Source organism: Perissodus microlepis, chromosome 19 (genome assembly GCF_051167445.1).
Source record: "Perissodus microlepis isolate ML-2025 ecotype Zambia chromosome 19, ASM5116744v1, whole genome shotgun sequence".
NCBI classification, from domain to species: domain Eukaryota; kingdom Metazoa; phylum Chordata; class Actinopteri; order Cichliformes; family Cichlidae; genus Perissodus; species Perissodus microlepis.
The window spans coordinates 18089847-18097078 of NC_140479.1; positions in this window are offsets into that span (position 1 = coordinate 18089847).

Here is a 7232-nt window from a genome sequence, read left to right on the forward strand (position 1 = left end):
CTGACATCCTTTTCAGCACTGGTTTACCACTGCAGAAACGCACAAAAGCCTTTTGTCCTCGGCTTTAATTTTATCGTACTCTCTTTGTCACTCTCATTCTACCTGCTGCCATCTCGCCCAGCTCCTTATGACGGAGAAAATGGATTTAAGGCTTTGAAGCTCCCACAGTTCTGCTATGAAATTCCTCAGCTCTCAGTGGCTTGAGTGAGGGAGTACGGTTCAAAAGGATCATAAAGATCATTTTACTTTGAGTCCAATCAATAAAGAGGGTTATTTTTCTGAGAAATAAAGTATTGATTCCCGTGTAGCATAGCAAGGTTGTCACATTCAAAATATTGCCTTCTGATTCACATCCACATGAAATAACTTGGCCCGTTGCTGAAATACTCGAAGAACCTGTGTTTAATGTACTTGAAAGGCTTCATCAATTATGAAAAAGAAATGAAAGTGATGCTTTTATATTCCCATGGTGTGATGCTTGTTAAAATTTTCAGCCTGGGATCCTCAGAAAATTAAATTTAGTCTCACTAGGGACGTTTAAATCCTTTTATTTGTCGACCCACCAGACACAGGCCTTGTAGCGAGCTCTTTTGGAGCTCCAACTATAACGGGCCTTAATGTGCCAGTCAGCTGTCTACCACCACAGCTGGGGGCTAAGACTGACATTTCTACTTGGTTAGATTCACTGAGCAGCTTTACTTCCAAAGCTTGTTTCTACCTAGGAATCCAGAACAAGAAAGCAAAATCTGTAATATTTCAGGTTTTGTGTGACTAATAACCTGCCATAACAGTTATGCGAGTAGCATAAACAACCAGAGGAATTTCCAAAGGTTTTGCTTGCAGGATCATTAAACTTCATATGGATATATAATTGAGGATATTTGCTAGTTGTCTTACTATTTAACCCACAGGGTATGGAAGGTGATAAATGTCTTACCAGGATATCCACTATGCTGTTACAGTCCAGCTGGAAGCTGACATTTTTTAAGACCGGCTTTACCTCACAAGGAAGCTGGAAGCTGCTGCTTTATAGGACCTTGGGTTTCAACCTCACTGATTATTTATATATTCTTAGAAAGGATCATTTTTTATTTTCCTTTTCTTTTATAACTAAAGGTCAACAATCATGCTAGCAGCTCTGTGAGACTCTGCTGGAGATCATAGTGGTTAAAGCTATGTGCTAAAAGGTTCACAATGGCCATGCAAACATGAAGCAGGTGCAGTCTTTACAATGACTATGATTTTAGGGTGTTAACATTTACTTCTGCTAAAAGCAGGTCATTAATCTGCTCCCAGGATTTGTGATCTTGAGATTTATATAGCATTTAATACAGATATGAAAAAGGATGCTGAGTTGCGTGGGTTTTCTCAGAGGGTCCTCTGTTTTCAAGGTGTTCCAAGGCACAGGAATAACAACTCTGTGATAGGCTCAGGGACAGATTTTTTGGGGTCCTTACTGCTCCTTACACATTCTATCTCATAAACACACACACGCACATACATTTTTGCAGTGTGTAAGTCCAAAAATAACATCTTAGCAGTAACCAGAAATGTCAATAGTATCATTCCAGAACCACAGACAACAACCCCACTCAGCGGTTGGAAAAGGCTAGGTTACCACAAACCCCGAAACAGATTTACATGTAGACTTGATAAAGTAAAACATAGACAGCTGTCAAGGAACAAATAAGAGAATCCCAGTAACCACAGGTCCTCACAGACTGACTGGACTTGGTCACCATACCAAATAATTTCCAGTGGACCACCGTCTAGATATCACACACGCACACATTAGTGCACAATGTGTAAGGAAATGGTATACTGGAATTCCATTATTTTATCAGGTATTTGGGGATTATTCAGTGGGAAACTGAAATTAAAATTTCATCTTGACATTTGATAAAAAGCCTGATAATCATCATATACGTTACTACAAGTCCTTCTGAGGGAGACGTGAGTGCTTGTATGAAATGTCAGTCTAGTAGCTTTTTCCCTCAAAATGACCAATGATGACCTACTCCTGGTCCTTCACTGCCCTGGAGTCCTTGGATGATTGGTAACAGCTGTTGAGAAATTTCACTCTGGATCAAAGGAGCAGACTGACCTGAGATGCAGTACAAGCATAGCTAAAAACTCATGAAATTCATCCACCTAGAATTAAAAATATATACATGAAGAAAAATGTAAAAAAATAAAGCAGTATTCTAAAAATTCCTTGAAAGTTGACTCTGCAAAGTTGCAAGGCTTTCGTGTGACAGTTTAAAGAAACACTCTGCTAAGCAGAGAATGTATGCAAGTCGTTCGCTCTGCCTCTCTGTGCTTCTCTAATCATTGTTGATGTGTGTGCTTGGCTGTCTGCTCATGCCTCATCTCCACAAGTCTCCTAGGAGACTTGTGGAGATAATGATGGAGATGGAAACAGTGTTTTCCTGTAGCCCACATGGGTACATACAGAACATACACATAAGCACTTGTACACTATGTACATATAATATAGCATCTTTTGGGGATGAAGTTTCAACTTAAAGTTTCAACAATGGAACAGAAACAGAAGACCTGTACATGGCATTCATTTTACCAGATGTCTTTATGCAGGAAACTTAGCTGCTAGCTGTTAGTTAAACTTTTGCTAATTCACTTCACTGGAATTGGGTGTTTTTGAGCATTGTTAAATGCTCCATTTTTGGTGACTGAAATTCTAGTGATTTATTTGTCTCTTTCTTTTGGCCGTTTACCTAGTATCTGTGTGTGTGCACTGCAGGTATACGGTTCACGGATTCACATATAAACATATATATACATATACAAATACACAGTGCTTTTTTTCTGCATGTATACAAAGAAAATTGGGGGGATGGAGTACATGAGCATTGAGCACTGATGTTGCTGTGGCCTTACATGCATGAGTAAGACTTTACAGTACATAACTTCAATACCCTACAGGCTTAGGAATTGGTAGTAACACACTGACACAGTTATCAGACCGGACTAATTGGGTCAGGGACTCTGGGTATTTACATGTATGCAGGGAAACCTTTGTATATGTCTTAATATGTTAGTGTGATCCTTTCGTGCATTGGAAACCCTGTGCACATCACTGCATGCCTGTTCTCCTTCACCACTCTTTCACTTCTTCTCAAATGTGGGCAAGAAATCAGACTGTGAGGATATGCATGTCATTGTGTTTGCATCCCTTTACACATCTATAATGACTAGATATACTGTCTCAAATGTCCCTTCTGCATCACCTCTACTCTTCTATGTCTTCTCATATTCATAAATATTTTTCCAGCCAGGAAAATCTCTTAGATGTGTCAGAGTTTCTATGGAAGCTCTTGGCAGAGGATCATGCACTCTTACAACTGTCTGACCCAGTTTTAGGTCTGACATCCCTACGGTTAAGATGCTGGGGGAAATAACGCATAATACACAAAAATTTAGCTAAGGCTTGCTCACTGCACAATGCACCACAGTTGCTATGCCATGATAATATGCTTCACCAAATCTGCAGCATGCACGCATGCACATTGATGTGGCTTAAATTTGAAAAAAAAGAAGAAGAAGAAGTTCCATCGTTAATCCCGTCTAAATCAGTCGGTCTGGGAGCATCAATTTAATGAGTAAATTAGAGCGCTGTGGCACTGCTCTCATCTGTACTCAAGGCTGTGATCCATCCTATTTTATATCAGCTACAAGCAGGGGAGCGGAGACAATGACTGCATGTTAATGTATGTGACTTGATTTAAATGCGTGTTTCCTGGTATTTTCCAACCTGGCTCCCATCCTCCCATTTATTTGCAATGACAGGACTTGTGGGCTGTGATCAGAGGTGAAAGATCTGAATTACAATTTTCACAAAATAATGGAAATTGATGAGCTACAGACCTCAGAGAAGAAAGAAAAGGGGAACAACAAAAACAATGACACGAGAGGGAGTACAAGAACAAGTAAGGGAAGAGGATGGAAAGAGGGATTCAAAAGAAGGAATAAATGATGGATAAATGGGCACAACACAAAGAAGAAACCTATACAGGGATGAGCAGCTAATCAAAATTGGGATGCACAGAAGGATGAAATTATAAATAAAAGAGAATGATTAAAAGGGAAGAAGTGAGGGTGACGTGAAAAGGAAACAGAATGAACAAAAGCAAAAGACAGATGAACAGAAGGGAAGAAAATTAGAAGTATGTGTAGGGAATAAAGCAGGAAAAAACATCAAAAACAAGAGAAGGAATGTGGGAATCGCTGAACATGTCTAACATAAGGAACAAATGGAATAATAAAAGAATAAACTGAAAGCAGTAAAGATGGAGCACTTAAAAAAATACACATGAAAGACAGAATAGAAAAGTTTAAGGCAAAAGCGAGAAACGGGAAAAGAAAAGGCAGACATGGAAATTGAACTGATGTAAAGAGGCGGGTGGGTAAGAGAGGGGAAGCAGAAAAAAAGAAATGGCTAAAAGATTACTGAGGAGAAAAGGTTCTTTTAAAAGTTTCAAATGACCTCATGAGTGAAAATAAAAGAGCTGTCACTCCACTGCGGCTCCCAGTTGAGCCTAAGAATGGATCACTGGCTTTGTCACAAAACTCGTTGACCCGTGTAACAGCCACCGATTAACACATTGTCGCATCTGATGCCAGCCTGATCTGCACCAAAGGGAGAAAAGGAGGTAATAGTGTTGGTGTGTATAAGACTAAAACAGAGAGACAGACAGAGATTGAGAAAGAGCAGAAAATGAAAGCAGTGAGTGAGTGTGTGTGCGTGTGTGTGTGTGTGTGTGTGTGTGTGTGCGTGCGTGTGTGTGTGTGTGTGTGTGTGTGCGTGCGTGTGTGTGTGTGTGTGGGCAGATGCAGTGATGGGACAGTGACAGTAGCTGTGTAGCTAATGACGCCACCTTATAATGGGGCCAACACATTGCTTTACACTCACACATTTCCACTGCATGACCCTCATTATTCCCTACATTTATGGCAACAGGGTGCGTTGTGTGGGCATATTCAAAAACACAGCCAAAGTGTTAAGGATGATATTAAAAACAGATTTACTGATTTGGACACCAAAAAGCTGGTCTTCAATTATTCATGTCTGATCTAACAGCAGTATTCTGGAGAGAAGTACAAAGAGAAGTAAAAAAGAAAGAAAGTGAGACAAGAGAGAAAAGGAATGGCAAAAATGGAAGATAAGAAAAAAGAGGAAATAAGACAGGTGAGGTAAAAATGAAAGGGGTGTATGTGTGTGTGTGTGTGAATAGGGGGTGGGGTTCAAAAGAAACATTATCGTTTTGTGTATTTCAGTGAAACAGCTCATTATAACCCAGAGCAACAACAAAAAAGACAAAAATTCTCCGGCTCCTACACACACCCACACACACTGGCACAACAGCATAGGAGAATACAAAACAATCTAGAGTAGCCCACAGAGGCACGATTGGTATTTTAAAGCATACAGTGAAAGACAGAGATGGAGTCCAGAGCAGGCGAAGCAAAAAAGAGAAGAGAGGAGGAAGAAGTGAAAGATTTTGCTACTTTTCTGGAGCCAGTACACCGAGGGTATTCCAGGATGAAGGAAACACTTCAGTGTCTCCCTCTCTCAGCACTCATTCGCTTATCCATTCACTTTCTCAGCACTCCTCCCCTGCTGTGGATTGAACCTGGCTTTTCCAAATTCCACTCAGTTATTTTCATGTTGGATCATTTCTTTTTCCAGTTATGTTTATTCATGACCAAGGTTCTGAAAGAGAGATAAGAAGCCAAGTGCTGAGCTGGCCTCGAGGGCTGTGAGGGCTCCAAGTCATGCTGCATGCACAATGACACAAGTCACATGCACACATGTAAACACATGAGAAAGCTCTCAGGGTGCAGGCCCATAAGAACACAAAAACACACATTTGCCTGTATGGTTTTGTAACGCGATCAAACTGAGATATTTTGTGAGTGAAACTCCCAAAACGCTATCAAACTGCGATTGAGCCGGCTCCCTCCCTTTCTTGTTTCTGTTTGTCAGGGAGAGATTTTTTTTTTTAGAGATGTCAGTACCAAAACAGGCCTGACCCTTATCTGTCAGCAGTGTTTATCATGATGTCATGACAGACACACACATACCACATGGGAGGCTGAGTTTCTTTTTCACCCTCCCTCCTTCCTGCATATAGTTGTGTTTGTATGTTGCCTGCTTTCTGCTTTGTGCATACGTGTAAAACTGCTAGAGGGTGTGAAAGACGGGAGACGTGAAGTGCATGAAATGAGCAAGAGACAGAGAAACGGAGGTGTTTGTTTCTCCGAAACCGGTTTTAGTGCTTCCTTTTTATTCTCTCTCACAGGCTCAAAAAAAGAAAAGAAAAAAACTGCTTAGCCACTTTCCTATTTCTAGACATTAATCTGAGTCCCTTGACAAAAGCTAGACAATCTGATCTCCTTCCGAGTCGCTCTTCTACAGTTTTTGCTCCTTGAAAAATTCTAAGGAGTGAACTCAGAAATGCATCAGCCTGACATCGCAGCACCACCAATTTGATCACAGTGGTGGATTTGCCTAAAATAACCAGCCACATTTATACTTAGTATTAAAAATATTACATCATGTTTTTAAGGAAGCATCTTTATTTTTGTTCTTTTTTTTCCTTTGCTGTACAGACATTAAAGAGTAGGCAGGAACTTTTTCTCTGTCCCCCACATCAGCTGCATTAAGTTAAAATAGTCCACTGTGTACTCTAACCTTTCACCTTTTTGCTTTCCAATTAAATTTAACCCAGTTCCCATTTAGACAAACAGATGTCTTTTGACAAGCAGATTTTTCTGCCCTTGTTTTTTCTTAAACACTCTACACTTTTGGTTATTTGATGAAATGTGGTGGGCAGTAGCAAACTGTCTGTAGCCAAAATTAACAATGCATTATTATAATACATTATAACAGCGTATTATTAATATAATACATTGTTAAAGTCTCAATGCGGTATCAATAAGCTAACAGAGGCACAGGTGATTTTGTGTCTGTTCTTCTCGCCTGTATAAAAGAATTGATTAAGCTCCCTGAAAAGACATATATCCTAAAACCGATGAAAATACAGAATAATGTAGACACCCATATCTTGTTTACTATTTTCACACAAACATTTATGGCCTAACCACCTCAAATGAATTTGCAGACCAAAAACCTATGCGAAAGCAAACTTGAAAGGACAAGGCAACATGTCTGGAAGTCTAGCACCACCTACTGTATACTGTGTGCAGGTGCA